At 48.3% G+C, this 25,265-nt stretch overlaps 2 protein-coding genes across 2 annotated transcripts in view; one reads left to right on the forward strand and one right to left on the reverse strand.

Moving 5' to 3' along the window:
* Positions 1-1,638, reverse strand: part of ABHD2 (abhydrolase domain containing 2, acylglycerol lipase) — a 47,592-nt gene extending 45,954 nt beyond the window's left edge. The window contains exon 1 of the mRNA XM_081114697.1: positions 1,547-1,638. The gene's annotated coding sequence lies outside the window, so the exon portion shown is untranslated. The remainder of the gene's footprint in view (positions 1-1,546) is intronic.
* Positions 1-25,265, forward strand: part of CRTC3 (CREB regulated transcription coactivator 3) — a gene marked incomplete at its 5' end in the record, with an annotated part of 1,283,408 nt that overhangs the window by 1,230,879 nt on the left and 27,264 nt on the right. The gene's annotated exons all lie outside the window — the stretch shown is intronic.

A 25,265-nucleotide genomic window follows, 5' to 3' on the forward strand; every position in this document is an offset into this window, starting at 1 on the left:
TACCCACACTGCTCTCTGGCAGGGCTCCCGACTCAGTGAGGGCAGCAACCAAACTTTGCAGCTCCTTCGCCCGCTGTCCACCATCAGGGCAAGAAAACAACTTTGAAAAATGTATCTGACACGATTTCCCATCCAGGCTAGACCGCTAACTACACGTTCAGTGCAGCCACCTTGGAACTTTTAAGAGCCGACAGTTTCCCTGAAACTCAACCTCTGGAGATATGTCCCCCCCTACCGACTAGCAGCTTATGAATTCCTAAAACAGGATTCTTAAAAAAATAATAATAATAAAATAAAATAAAATTATATATATATATTTTATTGATTTCAGAGAGGAAGGGAGAAGGAGAGAGAGAGAAGCATCAATGATGAGAGAGAATCATTGGTCAGCTGCCTCCTGCATGCCCCACACTGGGGATTGATCCCGTAACCTGGGCATGTGCCCCAACCAGGAATCAAACCATGATCTCCTGGTTCATAGGTCAATGCTCAACCATTGAGCCATGCCAGCTGGGCCTAAAACAGGATTCTTAACTTGGAGTGTGTGGGTCCCTAAAGGATTCTAGGGCCCAGGAACCCTGTGGCAGTCTGTGTAATGCACAACTTTCTGGAGAGGGGGTCTGTAGGGTTAATCAATTCTCCAAGGGGTTAGGGCTAAGGTTACAGTTAGTGGCAGCGTTAAACCTATGGCCCAGGGTCCTTCACCTCATCAGAGCCCATCAGAGCCCTGCCACTTGGGCAAGTCAAGCCAACGAGAAACAAACATCCAAGATGATTCAGCTTGTTAACATGGATCTTTAAGTCTAGTGAGGAAAGAGCTCAAAACAAGATGTAGCAGGAACTCCAAAATTTCTCTGATCTGACGCTGGTGCTATGGACCTGAGACGGGCTTTCTTGCTCCCTTTGTCAGGAAGAGAACAGAGAAAGCAGCAGATGGCTTCATCAGTTTCCTGTTGGTCCAGAGCAGACTTATCAAATAAAAAACATAAAACAGCCCTAGCTGGTTTGGCTTCAGTGGATAGTGTCAGCCTGCAGACTGAAGGGTCCTGGATTCGATTCCGGTCAAGGGCACATGACCGGGTTGCGGGCTTGATCCCCAGTGAGGGGCGTGCAGGTGATAGCTGATCAATGATTCTCTCTCATCATTGATGTTTCTACCTCTCCCTTCCTCTCTGAAATCAATAAAAATACATTTACAAATTAAAGTAAAATAAATAAAATAGGTCCTTTCCGCCCCGCTTTCACTCACTACTAACATGAGGAGGTGGCAGAAGTAAAAATGGACAAGCCCTCACTGGTTTGGCTCAGTGGATAGAGCGTTGGCCTGCAAACTGAAAGGTCCCAGGTTCGATTAAGGTCAAGGGCATATGCCCGAATTGTGGGCTCGATCCCCAGTAGGGGACTTGCAGGAGGCAGCAGATTAATGATTCTCTCTCATCATGGATGTTTCTATCTCTCTCTCCCTCTTCCTTCCTCTCTGAAATCAATAAAAATATATATATTTTTAGAAAGAAGTAAACTGGACAAGAGTCTGGACAATACATACCTATGTACTCTGCTCCTCTCTAGGTGGGAATATGAGCTTGAAATGTTGTGCAGCTGGGCCGGGCAGGTCAGATCTCTTATTCAGATTCACCTAAAAGCTGAAAAGATTGGGGACAAGAAGGAAGCCATTTAATTGAAATACAAACACATTTCCGTTTCTCTGCATTGCAAGTCTTTAGGGAAAAAGACAATTTCTGTAATTAACATGTGTGCCACACTCTTGGCCGGCTGAACAAACCTGCTGGGGGAAGCCTTTGGCAACCCACAGAGTGGCGGTTCTCTCTGGTTTCCAGGACAAGTTATCTGCTGCGCTCAGAACTCTGGCTAAAGCAAACTCGCCCTGCTTTTACCCTTTATCTCATAACGTAATCTTCAGAAACGCCGGAAAGGTATTGTCTCTGTCTAACCAATGACATAACTTAATGAGGCGTTAGGTCAACACAGCTGTCAGGGGTGTGGGTGAAGGTGGAAGAGGGCATAGCAAGGACAAATGGTGATGGAAAAAATAAATTTGATTTGATTTTAAAAAGACAGCAGTTGACTCCTTCTCTTGTAAACATATAGCAATGGCGGAAAAAAATCTGAGCTAAGAAAAGTAAGGGCACAGACTAGAAGTAATGGGTAGGGAGTGCGCACAGCCTGAGGGTCTGGGTGCAGACTGGGGGCAGGAGGCTGGCTGTGGAGAGGAACCAGGAGCTAAAAGTGCTCCCGTGAGACGGAGAGCCAGAGCCAGGCCCACTGTGCTGGAGATCCATGCCTTTCATTTAAAAAAATAAAATAAATTTTGCCCTAACTGGTTTGGCTCAGTGGATAGAGCGTCGGCCTGCAGATTGAAGGGTCCCAGGTTCGATTCCGGTCAAGGGCATGTACCTTGGTTATAGGCACATCTCCAGTAGGGGGCGTGCAGGAGGCAGCTGATCGATGTTTCTCTCTAATTGATGTTTCTAACTCTCTATCCCTCTCCCTTCCTCTCTGTAAAAAAATCAACAAAAGATTTAAAAAAAAATAGTACCTTTCTTATAGGATACTTCTCAAGATTAAAAAAATAATAATAAATTTTTAATAATTTCAGAAAGGGAGAGGGAAAGAGAAATAGAAACATCAATGATGAAAGAGAAGCACTGATCAGCAGCCTCCTGCATACCCCCACCTGGGGATCGAGCCTGCAACCTGGACATGTGCCCTTGATCGGAATCAAACCCAGGACCCTTCAGTCTGTAGGCCGACGCTCTAGCCACTGAGCCAAACCAGCCAGGGCTCCATGCCTTTCAAAGCAGCAGAGGAGACAAAAAAAAAAAAAGAGAGAGAGAGAACGGTGTTTATATATCCCTGTGTGCCAAGCTCTGTTCTTTGTATTTTACACATATTAACACACTGACTCCTTACCACACCTTGTGAGGCATAGAAAACTTGCGTAAGTTGCCCGAGGCCACACAGCTAGTAGACAGAGAAGCCAAGATTCCTATCTGGCTCCAGAGATCCTTGTCTTAACCACCACACTGTGCCACTTGAAAGCCAGAAGAGGAGAGAGAGAGAGAGAGAGAGAGAGAGAGAGAGAGAGAGAGAGAGAGAGGCAAGCAAGAAAATGGATGGTGCGGAAAACACAGGAGTCACAGATGAAAGCCTTGCCCCAAGTCTCACAGCTGTGAAACGGTTGAGCTGGGAGGTTCCAGCCCAATATTCTCGGATTCCGCCACCCCAAAAAGATTGACACAGAAATGAAAGCCAGTTGAAGGGGAGATTCAATGAGCCTTTGGAGTAGTCTTGCTCAACTGCAAATTTTTATTACGTCTTTGTATTCTGAGATGAATTAGCCACAGAAGACCAGGCTTTGTTCGGGTGGGGACGGAACAGCAAAGTCTCCGGCCCTGTCAGAAGCCACTGGATCTCCCCAGGGCCTCGCTGCCAACTGAAAAAAAAAAGGGGTGGATCCTAAACTGGGAGCCCACAGGGTGGTGCTGCATTTGGTCGGCATTTTTAAATTCAAACGTATTAGCTGCTAAGTTATAAGGGCCAGGTTTCATATAAAAATCTGGATTTCTGGCTTCTCTTGAGGAAAAAAAAGCAACAGTGAATGCAGCTGCTACCCCTTTTGCACAGAGCATGCTCACTCCTGGTTGCCACAGTCCCCACCACTCCCTATCGTGGTCCTCAACACTGACCCCTGGCCTCCTTATCATTATGGTACCGGAATGGGTCCTGCAGGCATCTGAATAGGCAACCTTTGGAGAAACCTGCCTAAGGTCCCTTCTAGCCCTGGATAAGTTTGTACTGACTGAAATTCAAAACATAGATTGCCCAGCTGGTGTGGCTCAATGGTTGAGCACTGACCCATGAACCAGGAGGTCGCCAGTTCGATTCCTGGTCAGGGCTCATGCCCAGGTTGTGAGCTCGATCCCCCAGTAGGGGACATGCAGGAGGTAGCCAACAGATGTTTCTATCTCTTTATCCTTCTCCTGTCCTCTCTCTAAAATCAATCCTATATAATAAAAGTCTAATACGCAAATTGAACGGCGGAATGACCAGTCGCTATGACACGCCCTGACCACCGGGGGAGCACCACTCAGCCAGAAGCTGGGCTCACAGCTAGCGAGCACAGCGGCAGTGGTGGGCCGAAGCCAGCAGTCAGACATCCCCCGAGGGCCCCTGGACTGCAAGAGGGTGCAGGCCAGGCTGAGGGACCCTCCCCTCCACCCCAGTGAACGAATCTCATGCACCGGGCCTCTAGTAAAAACATATTAGAAAACAAAACACAACATACACTATCAGTATAAGTGATAAGTTCACAGAAAAGGATTATAGAAAGGCAGAGTGATAAATAACAAAATGGTAGTATACTTTACTTACTGATATTTACAATGATGTTTGTTTACAACTTAACTCATTCCACAAACTACTTGAGATCGCTTCCATAAAACACTGAAGAGCTATGTGATACGGAAAGAACTGTGGCAGTCTGCTGATTGCTTCCCCAAAAGACATCTCTCCTCCTTCCTTGCAACAAAAACCTGGAGCATGTGCCTTGTTGGAAAATAAACACTTCAGACCCCAGTGCCCCCTGCAGTAGGTGGGTCCTGAGTCCATGGGATTACATTCTGGCCACGTCTGGAGGGGCTGGTCTGCTTTCTGGGGAGACTCCTTAAAAAGTTAACTCTTTGGCCCTTTTCCTTCCCTGCATCCCTGGGATGCAGACAACATGGCCGCAACCCAGCAGTCATCTGGGGCCATGAAGTGGCCTCGTGGTCACTTTCAGAGCCACATTAAGAGGACAGCAGAGTGGAAAGAAAGCAGCTTAGGGTCCCTGCTGATTTAAGGGAGCCATCATATCAGACCTAGACTGCCTACCTCAAGATTTCTTTTATGTGAGAGAATAAACTCTTGCAGGTGAAAGTCACTGCTATTTCTAGACTCCTTTAGTCTGCAATTTCTAATGACACAGAAGGAAATACTATCCACCCAAATCGTTATGGATGCTACAGTTGCTGGGTTATTAGATTGTAGGCAATTTTTCTTTCTCTTTTTTCTTTTCCAAAATTCCTAATGATTACAAATATTTTTGTTATTAGAAAAAAAGAACTTTAAAATAGCAACTAGCAAAACCCAAGAAGAAATGAAGAAACTCTGGCTCTAGCCAGTTTGGCTCAATGGGTAGAACGTTGGCCCATGGGCTGAAGTGTCACGGGTTTGATTCCAAGGGCATGTACCTTGGTTGCAGGTTTGATCTCAAGTGTGGGAGGCAACCAGTTGAGTGTGTCTCTCACATCGATGTTTCTCTCTCTCTCTGTCTCTCCTCCTCCCTTCCACTCTCTCTAAAAATCAGTGGAAAAAATATCCTCAGGCAAGGATTAACAACAACAACAAAAAGAAACGCTGAACAAGGAAAGTAACTATGCCATCCTACACGATCGCCTATGTCAGCGGTTCTCAACCTGTGGGTCGCGACCCCTTTGGCGGTTGAACGACCCTTTCACAGGGGTCGCCTAAGACCATCCTGCATATCAGATATTGACATGACGATTCATCACAGTAGCAACATGACAGTTATGAAGTAGCAACAAAAATAATTTCATGGTTGGGTCACAACATGAGGAACTGTATTTAAAGGGCCAGAAGGTTGAGAACCACGGACCTATGTGATGAAACCCAGAACACGTTTGAGGTTTCTGACTGCCAGGGGAAGGAGGAAACCCATTTAAACCCAGTTCTCCAAAATGGAAAGAGAGCTAACATGTATTGTGTTCTTACCCCAGAAAGCATGACAGGCACTCAGGGGAAGCAGGGCTTTTCAGGCACGGAATTATAAAAAATCAAAAATCCGTGGGACTTGACAAAAGAGGACCTTGAGTGAAGTGATAGGCAGTGCCCTCCTACAACCTTTTTAAATAGCAAATGCAATAGAGAATTAATGTACTCAGCCCTTGAAAAATGACAAGGGTTTGAAATTGAATTCAGTTCAGCGAAGGCAATCCTAGGAGAGGTTTGTAATGACTATGGTCCACATATGCAGCCTTGATTCAGGGCTCGAACCTGAGTTCCCGAAGAGAAGGGCAGTTCTACCACAGTCACTAGGGTCACCGCCCTTGAACTTCAGTGGGCTTGAGGACCTACTGTGTGCCTGGCACTATGCTAAGCAATGGATGGGACTGTAATGGAGTAGAATTCTCATCTCAACGGGGGAGAAAAGAAGTTTCTGTTAAGGCTACATATACTTTAGAAACGTGGGGACAGGAATAATTAGTCCAGGAAATAATTAACCATAGAAGGACTTACAGAGCAGCTAGATCTAAAACTGGCCCTTAGGATTTAGAAGTATGTTTAAGTGTGAGAATGTGTATTAAGCCAATACGTAGGTGGCAATTTAAGAACAGAACTCTTTTTTAAAAAAAATATATTTTATTGATTTTTTACAGAGAGGAAGGGAGAGGGATAGAGAGTTAGAAACATCGATGAGAGAGAAACATCGATCAGCTGCCTCCTGCACACCCCCTACTGTGGATGTGCCTGCAACCCAGGTACATGCCCCTGACTAGAATCGAACCTGGGACCCTTCAGTCTGCAGGCCGACGCTCTATCCACTGAGCCAAACCAGTCAAGGCAAGAACAGAACTCTTGACATTAATTTAAACTTATCTTGCTGCATTTTATTTTATGTTGTTCTTTCTTTCCAAGATCAACCTGCCACTGCATATTAATATTCTGAATTTGTTCCAGACATAACAAACCTAGCTTCCATGGCACTATTTTGTGTGCCCCTGGCCCCTTTCCAAGCAGGTGAAATCCAGTTAAAATGAACATCAGGCAGCGGATAGGAAAGTCACCCAGCATGGCTGGAGGGCCGGGAATGCTGAGGACGGAAAGGAAGCCTCGCCCCAGCCCCCTGACCCCATGCACTTGCCTGATCAGTCCTTCTTCAGACCATCAGCCGCACACCTCCCCAGCTCCCACCCCAGTCACTTTTATGAATGGAATTTATTTATTTATTTATTTTAAAATCCTCACCTGAGGATATTTTTCCATTGATTTTTAGGGAGCGTGGAAGAGAGAGGGAAAGACCGAGAGAAACATCGACATGAGAGAAACACATCCATTGGCTGCCTCCTGCAGGAGCCCCAAAGGGCCCGTGGCCAGGGAGAAGCCTGCAACCAAGTGTGTGCCCTTGACTGGAATCCAACCCTTGGGTCTGCAGGCCGATGCTCTATCCACTGAACCACACCGGCCAGGGCTGTGAGTGGAATTTAGATGCTGGAAGTCATAGTTAAAATTCCATTTGTAGCCTCTACATTTTTTTTTTATTTAATTTTTTTAAAATATATTTTTATTGATTTTTTACAGAGAGGAAGGGAGAGGGATAGAGAGTCAGAAACATCGATGAGAGAGAAACATCGATCAGCTGCCTCCTGCACATCTCCTACTGGGGATGTGCCCACAACCAAGGTACATGCCCTTGACCGGAATCGAACCTGGGACCCTTCAGTCCGCAGGCCGACGCTCTATCCACCGAGCCAAACCGGTTTTGGCAATGTAGCCTCTACATTAACAAAGAAGCCCAAGGTGCTGCCAAGCACCAACGGGAAAGAAGCTCTCAATGTGGCCCTCGGGCTCTGAGACCTGCGGGACTGGCCTTCCCACCAGGGCGGGGCCGTGGCTCCTCTCTCATGGCCAAGAGTGACATTTTACGATGGAGGCGCAGACAGACGCAGGGAGAGACAGGGCCACTGGGCGGGCGCAGGCTCTCCTCCAGGGGTTCTGAGGCCTGGGTCTCAGCCCTGCTCTGCCCCTTCCACGCCGGTGACCTTGACCAAGCCACTTAACCTTTCTGGGCCCTAAAGACCTCATCTGTAAAAGGAGAGGGTTACATGAGAAGCAGATAATACCAAAGCCCTCTTGCAGCTCAAAATTTCTGAGATTCTAGGGATAGAATTGCAGTCCTTGGCTAAAGAGCACGGGAGCAACTCCGGAGCTCGGAGCTGGGTAACAGAAGACAGCGCTGCCCCGCCACTGGGGACCACGGCACCACACAGTCCACGAGAACTGCAGCCCTCCGGGCCTTTCTCCCCTCAGATGAGTTCCACAGTCATCATTTTCAGCTGTGCCACTGAGGCCACTAATTCCGTCATGTTCATTCCACCTGCCTGGGCCTTGGAATAGTAATGTTCCCTGACAACCCAAAACTAGCTGCGAAGACAGATAAATCTGAGCGGAGACTTTAAGCACCAAAAACTCACTACCTTGTGTAGTGGGGTAAATAGTGTCCCTCTGCCCTGCTGGCGTGGCTCAGTCGTTGAGCACTGACCTATGAACCAGGAGGTCACGGTTTGAGTCCCAGTCAGGGCACAGGCCCGGGTTACGGGCTCGATCCCCAGTGTGGGGCGTGCAGGAGGCAGCCGATCCATGATTCTCCCTCATCATTGATGTTTCTATCTCTCTCTCCCTCTCCCTTCCTTTCTGAAATCAATAAAAATATCCTATATAATCAAGAGCTAATATGGTAATTAGACCAGACGGTGGAACGACCTTCCAGAATGACCAGTGGATGGGGGGTGGGGGCCTGGAGGCAACCAGGGCTGCGAAGGCCTCCCTTGCATGAATTGTGTGCATCAGGCCTCTAGCATTAAAAAAACAAAAAGGGTCCCCCTAAAATTCATGCCCACGTAGAACCTGTGAACGTCACCGTGACCTTATTTGAAAAGAGACTCACTGACGATGTAGGCAAGCTACAACGGTCATGCTTAGAGGGGCCCTAACCCGTGACTGGCGTCCTCACACGAAGAGGGGAATTTGGACATAGACGCAGACAGACAGAGGGGGAGGGAGATGGAAGCAGTGATTGGGGTGATGCGTCTCTAAGCCCAGGAACCACCAGACGATAGGAGAGGCCACAACAGACTTAGGCCCTGGAGAGGGACCGACCTGCCGACCCTGATCTGACTCCCAGACCCCGTGCTGTGAGAGGACAAGCCCAGATGACCGCCCGTGACTCAGCAGTTCCGCACCCCGGCCTGCAGGGGCTGGAGAAAAGCGCCACATCCTCTCAAAGGGTCCCTTGTTCCCCAGCGAGCTCCAACCAAGAGACCATAATCAGCTAACGAGGCAAACGCTCCCAAGCTGCTTGTTAGCACAATACAAACCGTCTTCTGTGCACAGATGTTTACTGGCTTGGTTTCTTTGCCTCTGCGATTCAGCTAAGCGCCCAAATATTAGCTATACCATCACCACCACCGGGCTCTCCTCCGCGTTGCCTTAGTAAACTCCCCAATCCAACAGATAGAAATTACTGCAAAAGATACTCCTTCCTCCCACAGAGACCTCCCGAACGATGGAATAGCTAGCTGATTAGCTGCTCGGGCTCCTCCAGCAAGTTTTAAATTAGTCCCAGGACACACTCTGGATTCTTGTAACACGGAACCATGATGGACTTGATAAATCCCCGAGTAATAAGTGTCCATTGTCAAGTTCCATGCACCGTGTCAAGGTGTGTCCTCGTGCCTATGCTAACAGGGGTCCTGGCACAGTCCCGACAGCCCCCTCTCCTGCCGAGGGCCCCTCCTTTCCCACGGAGCTCACTTCCAGTAGCTCAGGGACTCCTTCCCCGGGTAGGCGCGTGTCCTGGGAGGGACCAGCCACCAAGGAAGATGATTGCATCAGAAATGAGGTAAATGCTTCTCCATAATTGGGAGGGATGGCATTTCCCCAGAACTGATTTACCTGTGGAAGTTGAGAGAGCGTTGGTGGATAATGCCGTGGCTTCTACACAAAGAGGACAGACACCCCCCCCCCCCAAAAAAGGGGTGTCAATATCACTGGGGGGCTGTTTGTAAAACTACACTCCCTTTCTGACATTTCACCCCACTCCCGGTGGGTACCGAAGTATCAGCTTCAGGCTGAGCTCTGCTGGGGCTATGAAAAAAGCATAATGCATGCCGAAACCGGTTTGGCTCAGTGGATAGAGCGTCGGCCTGCCGACTGAAAGGTCCCAGGTTCGATTCCGGTCAAGGGCATGTACCTGGGTTGCGGGCATATCCCCAGTAGGAGATGTGCAGGAGTCAGCTGATCGATGTTTCTCTCTCATCGATGTTTCTAACTCTCTATCTCTCTCCCTTTCTCTCTGTAAAAAATCAATAAAATATATTTTTAAAAAAAAAGAAAAAAAAAAAGAAAAAAGCATAATGCAGGCCCTGGCTGGTGTGGCTCAGTGGATAGACCGTCAGCCTGTGGATTGTGGGGTCCCAGGTTCGATTCCGGTCAAGGGCACATGCCTGGGTTGTGGGCTCGATCCCCAGTGGGGGGTGTGCAGGAGGCAGCCAATCCATGATTCTCTCTCATCATTGATGTTTTCATCTCTCTCTCCCCCTCTCCTTTCCTCTCTGAAATCAACAACAAAAAAAATATTTTTTATAAAGCATAATGCAGGGCACTCAGAAAATAATTAGAAAACAGTGCAAACCTATGCATAATTATGAAATCCTGAAGTACCACCTATAAATACTAGAGGAATTCAAACCAAGGAGACAGAAAGGAGAAGGAGGTGGCCTCAGAGAGCTGGGGAGCCATAGGAGGACATGGAACAGAAGAAATGAGGGGGTGGGGGAAAGAGAGGTGGGCACAGACTGGGCTGGGCTCAAAGGCTGAGGCGGGGCCGGGAATGCGGGGCGGTCAGGAGACCGCAGACAGCAGATGGAACAGGTTTGGGAGCAGAGAGTGTGAGTCACTGTGGAACGAAGCTTCGGGGCTTTACTTACAAAGGAATTCCAGAGGTCAGCTGGGAAGATGGCACTACATGTGTGTCGCACACGTGCTGGGCTGGCAACCTGAGGGGCTAACGTGTGGCGGTGGATGTGAGCGGGTGCAACTGATCCATGGGACGCTAGACAAGCACCGTCATTCACCATCTGAACATCACTGCAAGCCCTCAACGGCTTCCAGACGGTTCTGTTCAACATGCGGAACTACACGGGGACCTTCATGTGGGAGCCCAACCCCTCCAGGCCCTGACAATCACATCAGCTCCCACCTTCGCGTTTTGCAAAGACCCTCTCCTATCCAGAGGATCTGAGAGTCTCATCTCTCCTTGACCATGGCAGGTCACAGCCCTTGCATCTCTGTTGGGGATTCTGTCTATGCCCGTCTAATTCAATCCTCAGGTATAAATTCTTTTGTTGTTGTTGATCCTCATCTGAGGATATTTTTCCACTGATTTTTAGAGAGAGTGGATGGGAGAGGGAGAGGGAGAGAGAAACATCGATGTGAGAGACACACATTGATTGGTTGCCTCCTGCATGTGCCCTGACCAGGGCCCGGGCTGGGGAGGAGCCTGTAATCAAGGTACGTGCCCTTGGCTGGAATCAAACCCAGGACCCTTCAGTCCATGGGCCAACCTCTATCCACTTACCCAAAACAGCTAGGGCCTCATGTGTAAATTCTACACAAGTTTAAATTTATGGTCTTGAGCACGCAGTGGGCACTCTGTAAATATTTACTGAGTCCGTGGGAAAGGCCTAACGTATCATTACTCTGGTCTCTTGAGCACAATTTTCTTCTGAGATTATTGCACTGGGCTGAGCTGAGAGGTACAGGCCTTCATGAGTAACTGCCATGCTCAGACGAAGAGAAAGCTCAGTGTGACCTGGGCTGTCAGCGGCTTTTGGATAGTTTAAAGAATATCTCAAAGTTCAGGCAAACACTATCCATCAAAATGAAAGCTTTCCATTTTCTATCACTTGTAGAAACGAATGTCCAATGCCGTATTCCTTTTCCGCTTTTCCCTGTTTGTCCAAAGCACCTCTTACTAGGTTCAAAGAATTATCAATCTACTTCAGAAACTGTTCATGAATAAAGAGAATTCAGAGCAAAACCATGGAACCATTGTCAAGATAGAAATGGTTTGTCTGAGGCACCAGAAGGAAAGGTCCCCAAAGAGAAGGGAGATGGGATTCACCCATTGATGGTTGGTGTTCAGATAAACCCAGAAATACCACTGGATGACTCATGCTTTCTGCTACTCACTCCAACACATCCAATGCAACAAAACTGTCCATGGTATTTTCCATCCGACATGCACTTACAAGATCCAGAAAATATTTAAACATTTTAAATATACTTTTTATTGATTTCAGAGAGGAAGGGAGAGAGCGAAAGAGATATAGAAACATCAATGATGAGAGAGAATCACTGAACGGCTGCCTCCTGCACACCCCACACTGGGAATGGAGCCTGCAACCTGGGCATGTGCCCTGATTGGGAATCGAACCTTGACCTGCTGGTTCATAGGTCAATGCTCAACCACTGAGCCACACCAGCTGGGACGGAAAATATAAATTTGGTTAGAACGAATCCTAGGTTAACCTAGACTGAGATGTACGTATCACTATAAAATAGGAATCCTTGCCCTAACTGGTTTGGCTAGAGCGTAGGCCTGCGGACTGAAGGGTCCCAGGTTCAATTCCGGTCAATGGCATGTACCTTGGTTGCGGGCACATCCCCAGTAGAGGGTGTGCAGGAGGCAGCTGATCGATGTTTCTCTCTCATTGATGTTTCTAACTCTCTATCCCTCTCCCTTCCTCTCTGTAAAAAATCAATAAAAATATATTTTAAAAAAAAAATAGGAATCCTTTTCAACATCCAAGGAAAACAGAAATTCTTTCTCAAATATCTGCGGTATCTGAAACAGGTCTGTGGATATAGGGCAGGGCAGTTGGCGTTACAAAGATTTCGGCTTCTCGGAGATGCTTTCTGTGGGTGTGCACCGATGCTGGGGTCGCGAGGCCGCTCACAACAGGGTGGATACATTCCCAGGCTTGGGAAAAGGTCAGGTCTGGCCCGAAGCCCAACTCTACCATTTACTGGTTGTGGGACTGTGGGCAAGTTTAACTTCTTTGCACCTCAGTTCCCTTACCTGTACCTGGGAATAGTAAGTGTCCTGCTATCATGATAAAAATTAAACACACAGACACAACGCTATCTAGACAGGGGTGTGCTCACCAGAGAAGGCAAGGTGGGGTCTGCTTTATCACAACAAGGCCAGAGGACTGGGTCTACAGCCAAAGTCTGGGTCTTCAAGCTCATCAGTCCAGCCTGGCCCTGCCTGTGAGCACATGCATCCCCGCCTCATTCCAGACCATGAGCTTCCGATCGGCACCCAGAGGGAATATTAAGTCTGTGAACCACACGTGAGGATTCTCTGGCTGATGCTAACAAGTCACTATATCTTTTTTAAAAATATATATATTTGTATTGATTTCAGAGAGAGGAAGGGAGAGAGAGATAGAAACATCAATGATGAGAAAGAATCACCAATGGGCCGCCCCCTGTATGTCCCCCACCGGGGATCAAGCCCGCAACCCAGGCATGTACCGGGACCATGAATCTAACCGTGACCGCCTGGTTCATAGGTCGACGCTCAACCACTGAGCCACACCGGCAGGGCACAAGTCACTCTATCTTTTAAAATGACAGAGCAGGTTTGGCTCAGTGGATAGAGCGTCAGCCTGTGGACTGAAAGGTCCCAGGTTCGATTCCGGTCAAGGGCATGTACCTGGGTTGCAGGCACATCCCCAGTAGGAGATGTGCAGGAGGCAGCTGATCGATGTTTCTCTCTCATCGATGTTTCTAACTCTCTATCTCTCTCCCTCCCTCTCTGTAAAAAACCAATAAAATACATTTAAAATAAAATGACAGAGCAGAACTACACGATGATAAACATTCTTATTTGTATATCTCCACATTTATCAAATGCTTAAATGCTTGTGATTTTAAGATATGACCTCAGTTATCCTCCAACGTGTCACAACATGCACTGGAGTTGACAGTTGAGACCAATTACAGAATTTACTGTTTACAAAGAACATCCTCAGACACTACCTCATTTGCTCCTCACCGCAATTCTGTGAGTTATTATTCATGCAAAAGAGGAAATTGAAGCCCCAGAACCAACCCTCTCTGTGCCAGGCCCTGGGTAAGGCTCTAGGACAGCGGTTCTCAACCTTCCGGCCCTTTAAATACAGTTCCTCATGTTGTGACCCAACCATGAAATTATTGTCGTGGCTACTTCATCACTGTCATGTTGCTCCTGTGATGAATCGTCATGTAAATATCTGATATGCAGGATGGTCTTAGGCGACCCCTGTGAAAGGGGCGTTCGACCGCCAAAGGGGTCGCGACCCACAGGTTGAGAACCGCTGCTCTAGGACGACAGAGCAATGAGGCACCTGTTTGTCTTAAAGGCCCCGCAGAGAGCTGGGTGGATCCCGACCACTTTAGTCCCATTGACTCAATCGCAATACGTTCTGTTTAGAAGGCTGCTCTCTATTCTGGCACAGTGACCTTCCCTCATTTTGGGCGTTAAAATATATTTTCTCAAATGATGGTAACAATGGGAGAGAGGATTGGGTTTTTTTTTCCTTATTTGAAAAAATTAAAATTTGGCAAGTCTATATTGGACTTCCTGCTTGTTATTTACTGTGCTCACTGACATGACTAAGTAACCAGCACATAGAGGAATATATATTAGAGGAACTGAAAAGAAATGGGGAAATTTTTATAAGCTTCTCTCTCTTTTATACCCCAGAGAGACTGGACAGAGTGTCCCTCCCCTCATATTACATAACACGGTATCTGTGGTACAACTGACTGGTAATGTGCACACCCAGCAATGAGCAAAGACCAGAAAGTCCCGACCCTAGATTAGATTGGCCGACTAATATCTTAAAGATTCAATTCGATTTCAAGGTGACTCAATTAGACTCAGAGGTAAAGAAAAGCTGATTAAGGCACATTAAAGGAATGAGAGAAACACAACAGAGGCAAGATTCTGGGAGCCACAGAAACCATTACGACCATGTTGGGCCCTGGCTGGTGTGGCTCAGTGGACAGAGCATCAGCCTGCGGACTGAAGGGTCCCAGGTTTGATTCCAGTCAAGAGCCCGTGCCCGAGTTGTGGGCTCGATCCCCAGTGTGGGGGGCGTGCAGGAGGCGGCCAATCAATGATTCTCTCTCATCATTGGTGTGTTTATCTCTCTCTCCCTCTCCCTCTTTGAAATCAATAATAATAAAAATGTTAAAAAAAGACCATGTTGACATCAGTATGGTCATGTAAACCCTAAGTGCAGTGACGGGAAATTCCAATATGGAGAACTGAAACTCTCTTCTCTGATGCCTGAGGACAAGGGCACCCAGAACCAGCCTGGGTGCAGGACACAGGAGGAGACAGAGAGAGGTGCTGACATGTTTGCAGGAAGATCGGAGCCTTCTCTAAAGGCCAGGGAATGCACAGCAAGCTTTCCCTGGCGATTCCAGCACAGAAGGCAAGAGGAAGGGCCCAGGGCCCTCAATCTCCAACGTTTCCCACTAAGCCCTCCACCTCCCCTGGCCCCTTCCCAGGCTCAGAGCTGCAGAACGTAGAGAAGAAAAGTATTTGCCCCCAAATCTCCATAAAATGCTATACGATATCTCCATGCAAAGCTGCTGCCCAAGTAAGACTGGTTCTTAGCATCATTAGAAACAAAAAACGGGTATTTAAAACAGACAGCCTTGCCGAAACCGGTTTGGCTCAGTGGATAGAGCGTTGGCCTGCGGACTGAAGGGTCCCAGGTTCGATTCCGGTCAAGGGCATATACCTTGGTTGCGAGCACATCTCCAGTAGGAGATGTGCAGGAGGCAGCTGATCGATGTTTCTCTCTCATCGATGTTTCTAATGTTTCTAACTCTCTATCTCTCTCCCTTCCTCTCTGTAAAAAATCAATAAAATATATTAAAACAGACAGCCTTCATAAAAGGTGACGCGGAAGCTCTCTGCATACTGCCAGGCATATTAAGTGACAAGAAGCAGGGTTCCCCATAGCATGCTACCACTTGTATAAAAGGGAAGGGGCATTCATCATGAATCTGCTAGCAGATGTATAAAACATCCTGGCTGTGCCTGGAACACCTCTGAAGGATGAAAAAAATCAGTAACACTGGTGTCTCTCAGGAACAAAACTAGTTGGCAGATGCCCTGGCTGGTTTGGCTCAGTGGATAGAGCATTGGCCTGCGGACTGAAGGGTCCTGGGTTCGACAAGGGCACATGCCCAGGTTGCGGGCTCGATCCCAAGTGTGGGGCGTGCAGGAGGCAGCCGATCAATGACTCTCTCTCATCACTGATGTTTCTCTTTCTCTCTCTCTCCCTCTCTCTCTCTCTCTCTCTCTCTCTCTCTCTCTCTCTCCCCCTCTCCCTCTCCCTTCCTCTCTGAAATAAATAAAAATATATATTAAAAAAAATTTTTTTTTAAAGAAAACGAAGTATCTTTTTTAAAAAAACTAGGTAGCAGAATCGGGTGGACAGAGACATATTTACCATTCAGCCTTTGATGCTTTTCGAATATTTCCTTTCATCACATAAATGTATTCCCTATTTGAAAAATTATTTTTTTAAATATATATTTTATTGATTTTTTACAGAGAGGAAGGGAGAGAGATAGAGAGTTAGAAACACCGATGAGAGAGAAACATCGATCAGCCGCCTCCTGCACACCCCCTACTGGGGATGTGCCCGCAACCCAGGTACATGCCCTTGACCGGAATCGAACCTAGGACCCTTCAGTCCGCAGGCCGACGCTCTATCCACTGAGCCAAACCAGTTTCGGCTGAAAAATTATTTTTAATTAAAAACATTAAAACGTTTTTAATGTACAAGTAAAATAATCTTCATGCAGCAAACCAAACACACTTGTTAATCCGGACAGCTGTGTCGCCGGCACACACCAGATGCTCAGTTTGCGGAACTTAATGGACCTTCACGTACAGAGAACAAAAGAGAATCAGAAACCAGGCAAACACAACGGTCTCAGTGCTCCAATTCTCTCCTAAGCTCTTTGCCTAGATGCTACTTTACTATAAAAGATCGGAGAATGGCCCGGCCAGTGTGGCTCAGTGGTTGAGCATTGACCTATGAACCAGGAGGTCACAGTTCGATTCCCGGTCAGGGCACATGCCCAGGTTGCAGGCTCCATCCCCACTGTGGGGTGAGCAAGAGGCAGCCGATCAATGATTCTGTCTTGTCATTGATGTTTCTCTCTCTCTCTCTCTCTGTCTCTCTCCCTTCCTCTCTAAAACCAATAAAAATATATTAATAAAAAAAAAGATAGGAAAAATGGGTCCTTGTGTAACTGCGTCACCCAACTGGGTCCAGGGCACAGGCTTCAAAGGCAACAGCAGGTCTGGCCGCCCGTCCACACGAGGCATTTTATAAACAGAAAACGTTTAATATAGAAACACGATGCCCTGGAACCAGGACAACAAAAATAAACGTGCAGATATGAAAGTGATCCCGCACGGCGATAAGACCTGGAATGTTGCAAGTAGTAGGTCAGAGCAGAGTTCTGCCACATGGTGTGTCATTACAGTGGAAGTCTCTCTCTTTGCTATGGTTTTTCAAAGAGCCAGGTTTTAGGCAAAAAATAAGACAGACTCTGCCCCTGTCTTCCGTGGGACCAAAGAAATGTTATGTGCTCTGGACAAGGGCGGTGGGGAACCCCTATACACCTTGTGGGCCCTGCCGGAGATTACCAGGAGGAAGGCGTGAGTAAAGAAAGAAAGAATAACTCTAGCTGGTTTGGTTTAGTGGATAGAGTGTTGGCCAGTGGACTGAAGGGTCCCGGGTTCAATTCCGATCAAGGGCATGTACCTTGGTTCAGGTTTCCCGCCCTGGTTGGGGTACGTGCAGGATGCAACCAATCGATGTGTCTCTCTCACATCAATGTTTCTCCCTCTCCCTTCCACTCTTTCTAAAAATCAATGGGAAAATACAAAAGGATTTTGTTCATCCTTGGGTGAGGATGGACAAAAAACAAAACAACTAACAAACAAACAAAAGAATAACAGTAAATGAGATGCCCTTTCACCAGGACCTTATGAGAAAAGAGAGCCAGAGAGAGAGAAAGGGGCCCATTATTAACACACAAACAATGGAACTAAAGCAATTCTTCTAAGATGGCCGAGCTCTGGAATGTCCCAAACGAAAAAACAAACCTCAGAATCAACTCTGAAGAAGGTGCCAACTAATGAACAGTGATCATCTTTGGTTTATTCTAGAACATTCGTAAACACAGAGAAGAGAAAACCAAAGGTGACCAGATTCCTGCAAGAAATAAAGGTGACAGGCAGGTCATACATAAAAAGGAATTAAATTAGCTGCCAAACATGCCCTGGCTGGTTTGGCTCAGTAAATAGTGTCAGCCTGCGAACTGAAGAGTCCCGGGTTCGAATCCTGCCCGGGTTTCAGGCTGGATCCCCAGTGGGGGTGCGGGGTGGGGTGTAGGAGGCACCCGATCAATGATTCTCTCTCATCATTGATGTTTCTATCTCTCTCTTCCTTTCCCTTCCTCTCTGAAATCTATAAAAATCCATTTTTTTAATTAGCTGGCAAACAGAGTAGGTATCTATCAAAACTGCAAAGGTGATAAAGGAACTGAAGGTGAGAATAAAAAGGAAAGAGAGGCAACTCCCCCAAGTAAAACGAGAGGAAAAGATTGCTGTTCCATGGTACTTGCCATCTGGTTTATTTCAAGCTCAAGGAAAGAACAGGAAAAACAGAAAAACCAGTGAACAAGCTAGTTTAGCAGCACGGACCAGTCACACACTTGTGTGTCTTCCCGGCTAGGCAGGCGCTGCCGCTGCTCGAATGACTAAGTAACTGGCTTAAATGCATCTGACACACGATCCCTGAACTTCCGAAAAGCACTTAATACAGTGGCTCATGAAATCTTAATCTAAAAATGTCCATCCATTTATAATCGAGCTGCATCACACTGACAACTGGGAGGGGGGGCCAAGCAGAGGGAAGAGATATTTGGAAGAATGCGTGGAAATTGGTATCATCGGAGACGAGCACTGGGAGGGATTTCCCCTCCTTTTTAAAAAGAAGAAAACAGATTTGGAGTCTAAAAAAGAGGGTAAGTTACAAGGAAAAAAAAACTAACAGAGAAAAATGAATGCCCTAATTTAATAAAAGACAGGCAAATAAGCAAAATGCAGTGTGACTTGGGAAACCTCACAGACGCTACAATAAAACCTGGAATATGTTTAATGAACTGCAGGGGAGAAGGCAGGGAGAGAAATAAACTCCTGACTGAAAATAATGGGTGTAGACACGAAGAAAACTGTATGAAAGGGCAAGAGAACATTGTATTCAGCAAATCTAGAATGGTTATTATGTGCCAGGCACTATACCAAGTGCTTCAGATATAGTAACTCATGTGCCACTCAAAAAACCCTTTTAATTTAAGTACCATTATTATTCCTGTTTTATAGATGAGCAAGCAGAGGCCTGGAGAGGTTAGGTCACTTGCCCAAAGTTACGGCTAGAAAGAAGCAAGGCTGGGATTCAAGTCCAGGCACTATGACACCAAAATCTGTGGTCCTAACCTCTCTGGACTCCCCTAGCATTTAAACACCAAGCGTGAGATAAATAGGCTGGGAGTGAAACACAAGTCATGAACTTGACAGATCCAGGGTCAACAGAGCACCCTTCACCCATGGCTCTGGGATGACCAGCGACCTCCACGGGCTTTAGTTTCCTCACCTGTGCATTGAGGAGAAAGATTAGATGAGCTCTATCTAAGCTGTCTTCAGCTCTAAAATGCCACAAGTCCAACCCTAGCCGGTTTGGCTCAGGGGATAGAGCGTAGGCCCACAGATTGAAGGGTCCCGGGTTCGATTCCGGTCAAGGGCACATGCCTTGGTTGCAGGTTCCCCAGCCCTGGTCGGGGTGCGTGCAGGGGGCAACCAATCGATGTGTCTCTTTCACATCGATGTTTCTATCTCTCCCTCTTTCTTCCGCTCTCTCTAAACATCAATGAAAAATATCCTTGGGTGAGGATTAATAAAAAATAAAAAATTTTAAAAATGCCACAAGCCCAAGCTGTATCGACTGAACTGCTTTCTGACTGGTTATTCAACGGTTAATTCATCCTAAAACAGGCAGCAAGTGGTGTCAAAGTTCCCTGCCTCCTGACCTTCAGGAGATTATTATGTCATCTCATATGACAGAGGGCAGTCAACCGACACTTCATGGTTTCTCTTTTGGACTCTACTTAATGTGGTTTTAACAAAATGGCCCTCAAAAAGCTCTGGCCGCAGGTCACATTAACTCTGTCCAACCTACAGTCTCCCCAGATCCTTCTCATGAGCCGGATCAAATCCTGTTAATGGAATGTAGGTGAAACTGACACGCTGAATGAGAGGAATGGAAAGATTAAGAGAGGCAGTCCACAGTTCACATTAAGGAGTCCCATGATGACTAAATTAACCTTGTATTTTTGGTCTAGTCGATTCTCTTTGCTAACTAACACCCACTCTTGAGAGTTGAGACCGCAAAATTCATTATGGGTGAATGCAGCATCCCCTCCCCAACTACCCCCGAAGTACCCTTCCCAGGCTGGCGTCAAAGTCACCCGGGGCGCCTGCGAGTGGAGAAAGGCTTTACAGGTGGGGCACGCAGTCCTCCCGGGCAGTCCTGTCTAAGCATCCCTGACAGGTGGCTGTAACCTGACCTCTGCCCGGACCCTTCCAAGGTCGGGGCGCTGGCGGCCTCCCCTGGCAGGCAGCCACCTGCCCCTGCTGGACAGCTCTCCTGGTGGGAAAGCCCACAAAGCGCCTAGGACAGGGCTCGGAGCCGAGGCGAGCTCCATCAGTGCGTCTCCAAGTGGCTCAAAAGCTGCCTTCCGACAACCTGAACCCAGCTGTCCTAGGTGCACCCCTGGAGCCCCGAAAAGCAGAGGCCCCTCGAATACCCGGGGCTACAATCAGGCCCCTTGGCCCTCTCCTTCCAGGTGCGGATCCTGGACTCCCGTCGCCAAGCCCGAGCCGGCATACCCACCCGCCCCGGAGGTCCCAAGAGTGCGCACCGATGGAGCGATGGCCGGCAGGGAGGCTCCAGTCCGGGATGTCCCCAACCTCGGTAGCCGGGGCAGGGGGGACAAAGGGCTTTCAGGAGCGCGTACCCGCTGCGGGCCAAGCAGCCTCCCGCCCCGCCACTTCGCGAATCGGCCCTCGGGACTCCGTGGCGCCAGGTGACAGGCCCCGAAGATCCCGGGCACGCAGGCAGCGGTGCGATGGGCCGAGCCGCGATGAGGACCGCGAGGTTTCAGGGGTTTGACCCGACCGATTCGGGGCGCGACCCCGGCTTAGCGGGGTTCGCTCGGCCCCGGCTTTACCTGTGCGCGGTTGACTACAGCGGCCCAGCTCGCCCCCAGTCCGGTTCCTGGCAGCTCCGCGGCGCTCATGGAACAGCAGCCGGAACCCCTGGGCAGTGCAGCTCTCGCGGCTACCGGGCCCGCCCCAGCAACTGCCGCCACGCCCCTGACGACCGCTGCTCCCACGCCCCCAACCACGGAAACCCGCGGTTCATTGGGCGGCTCGGCCGTCGCTCTACAAGCCCCGCGCGCTCACTGCACCCAGGAGACAGCTCATTGGTCGACGGAGCTGCTCCTCAGCGTAAAGGCGGGGACCTTAAGGCAAACAATTGGCTACTTTTGACGTCTTTGGCCCGTGGGCCAAGCCCTGATTGGGTAAGGCCAGCCCGGAGGGGGCGGGAAGAGGGAGGAGGGCTAAAACACAGGTCGCGTTTGATGTTGCTGGGGGCGGGTGCAGAGAGGGAGGCAATTGTGATCTCCAGCTGGTTAGGGAGGACCGTGAAGGGTCTGGTGTCATCAAGGGTTGGGAGGGAGGAGGGAAACCATCTGGTAGCTCAGCTGCGGGAGCTGATGGCTCCAGGCCCAACGACTGACTCACCTGTAGCCCAGGACACAGCGGGTGGAATAGGGGGGCGGCCAGGGGGGAGAAGAGGGAGGAAAGTGAGTGACCAAAAGCCGCAAGGAGAGGGAATGATGTGGGGCAGCCGCCTCAGCCCCTTCTTGCTAGGGCAGCTAGGCAACTGATTAGGTCCCGCTGTCCTTGCAGCCCTTAAGACCACCCTCGACCCTCGCTGAGTCGGAGGCTGCCAGAAAGAATGTAGGCTTTGGAGTCGAACCTGGAATTGAGCCGCTGTTGCATAGCCTTGAGCTAGTCACTTTAACCTCTGTGCACGCACCCTGATTTCATCTGGCAACCGGGAGTAGCAATAGCAGTTAATGAGATGAAATAACGCAGAGGTAAACAATAACGTGCCTGGCTCCGCAGACATTCAGTCCACACTGGTTCCCCACCCACTCACCCCCAGAGGTCTAGGGAACTCGGCCCAGCGCTAAAATTCTATGAGCCTGAAAACAGCTTCTACAATGGCATGTGCTTTACCAAGAATAGAACACTTGACTGACTTGAAATGCAACTCCCGACAGCACCACCCTACCAGGGCACAATAGGGCTGGAAAAGATGGGAGGAGCCATTTAGCCAGAGAAGGGAAGTGGTATTTGCAGCAATGTTAATTTCCCCCCAACATATTTTAGAATTATGACAAAGATAAATGGAGCTTCCTATATCCTGTTCACCCATCCAAGTGTCCCATGGCTCAGTGTCCCAATAACCCTTAGAAGGCCGATCAGCCCCGGACCAGATCTCACTGCATAATAATCTATCAGCCAGGGACTTCTGAAGCCATTCCCATTCTAAAGGTGTGAAAGTCCTGAACAGAAACAGTCTCTCAGGCCTGAATTTAGCCCCAGACCCTCTAGGTCTGCCTTTGAGAGAACCCACAGCCATGCTGTTCCAGGATGAAAGAGGAGAGAGAATCCTTTGCCATTGCTCTACTTTTCATCCAGTTGTCATGTTTACCTAAAAAAAAGTTCACCTCAGCATTTATTTATTCCATCTTGGGAAGGAAAAATCCAGGCCTCCATAGCAAAGGATTTTAGTGAGGGACCCCTCTAGTTCTGACTCTGTGTTAAAGCAATTTGGGGTTCCAGAAAAGAGCCTTAGATCTGTTTGCCAGTTGGATGTGTGTGTGTGTGTGTGTGTGTGTGTGTGTGCCCGCGCACGCTTGGTTCTGCTCCACTGTTTTCTAGTTCTGTGTCTTTAAATAGTTCTGCTTGGTGGCCATACATATGTCTGCACACGTGCTGGGGAAACAGGCCTGGCCCAATACAGGGCTGTCTCTGCTTCTGTTGGCAAAAGGAGACTGAGATGTCTTGTTTGGTCGAGAAAGGATTGAAGTGGGCTCCTGAGATCTGGGAAGGTTTCTCCAGCTTGATTCAAAGCCGCAGAAAGCAGCTGTGAGGAGTAAACCCCAGATGGACTTGCCATGGTGCAGACTGATTTTTTCCCCCAGGTCAGGAACACAACATTTCCAGAAAGGGACGGGTCCACCCAGTTCAGGAATTCTAAACCACGACAGCGTCACAGAGGCTGAAAAAGAAGCACAGAATGAGCCCAGGCCAGGAAGGCCTTTGCAGCCCTGGCTGGCGTCAGTAACGACCCACTACCCCCTGCAACATTTAGAACTGCTTTCTTTTTTTTTTTTTTTTTAATATATTTTATTGATTTTTCACAGAGAGGAAGGGAGAGAGACAGAGAGTTAGAAGCACCGATGAGAGAGAAACATCGATCAGCTGCCTCCTGCACATCTCCCACTGGGGATGTGCCCGCAACCCAGGCACATGCCCCTGACCGGAATCGAACCCGGGACCCCTCAGTCCGCAGGCCGACGCTCTATCCACTGAGCCAAACCGGTTTCGGCTAGAACTGCTTTCTTATTTGCCCGTGGGGTCTATTTCCTCCCCCTCTGCTTTGGCTCTTGCCATATTCTGTTAAATCGTACTATTTCATTCCATAAAGTTTTTCTGTGGGAGGCCATTTAAGAGACAGAATGGACTCCTTTTTGCCTTCAAGTTTGTGAGGCTCGGCCTGGGATGACTAGGAGTTGGGATGAGGCTGTGAAGTGCTCTTCTGAAAGCATGTGAGTGCCCTGTTATAGAGACAACAAGGGGATTGACTAAAGTGGAACTGGCTCTCCACGCTCCTGGGGACTCTCGGCAGGATTCCCCAGCCCTCTGGAAAGTCCTCGAGTTCCCACGGGAGGCAGCAGGCAGCAGTGGCCACAGCAGGTGGTGTGCGCTGTTTATTCTCTTTATGCAAAATCAGTCATTGCTTTTTCTGTATCCTTAAGGGATGGTTGAGAGCAACCAGCTCTGGCGCCTCTGCTGTTGGGCTAGAATCCTGCCTCCGCCCTTCCCAGCCTTTTGATTTTGGGCAAGTGCTCACCTCTCTGGGCCCCACTTTCCTCTGTAAAATTCGGATGATGGGGTGCTGTGAGGAGCAAATGAGTTCGAGTGCATCAAGCAGAGCCTGGCACACACTTAGTTCTTAGTAAGTCTTTGCCTAGTTATTCCAGGAGCCCACTTAAGAAAGACCCTTTCTCTAAGGCACTAACTCATTTTCTAAAGTTTTCATATAGACTTTCTTTTAAAAATAGTTTTAGATTAACAGCAAAACTGGACACAAAGTTCCTATTTACCCATCCCCCCAAAACATGAGGGATTTTTTTGTTGTTGTTAATCCTCACTCAAGGATATTTTTCCATTGATTTTTAGGGAGAGTGGAAGAGGGAGGGAAAGACAGAGAGAAACATCGATGTGAGAGAAACATCGATGGGTTGCCTCCTGCACGAGCCCTGACCAAAGCCCGGGCTGGGGAGGAGCCTGCAACCGAGGTACATGCCCTTGACGGGAATTGAACCCGGGACCCTTCAGTCCACAAGCCGATGCTCTATCCACTGAGCCAAATCGGCTAGGGCAGATATTTTTTTTAACCAGCAACATCTACCACCCGGACAGAGAAACTTTTCCTTCAGAATATCCTCAGCATAAGAGGGTTCCCAGGACTGAGTTAAGGTTTTTGAGCCTGGACCTCATCAACTTACTCACTGTGAGGGAAATGGGAAAGGATGTGGCTGAGAGAACAGTGTTAGAAGCTGCAGCCTGGATGTTCATGAAATTCCCTTGAAGGCCAGGATGGCACAGGCGCTGAGAAGTCCAGAATTGTCACTTGACTGCCACAGCCAGTGCTGCCTGTGTGTGACTAGGCAGTGAGTTCGGAATGCCCGATGTCAGGCCTCCAGGCCGGTCCTATTGATGGAGATAAAGTTTGGAAGTTTTAAGTCCCAGCATGCAATGGTTCTATGATGTCTTTAGTTATTGGGAAAGCTTCCTGCTGGCTATTCAAAAACAGCGACGAATAATCCCCTTGGCTATGATTTGCGTTGCTTCCTTAAACCTATGGGTGAAGTTGCCTATGATAAAATCATAGGGTGCTTTC

This window comes from Myotis nattereri, assembly GCF_964212035.1.
Source record: "Myotis nattereri genome assembly, chromosome: 21".
Classification (NCBI taxonomy): Eukaryota; Metazoa; Chordata; class Mammalia; order Chiroptera; family Vespertilionidae; genus Myotis; species Myotis nattereri.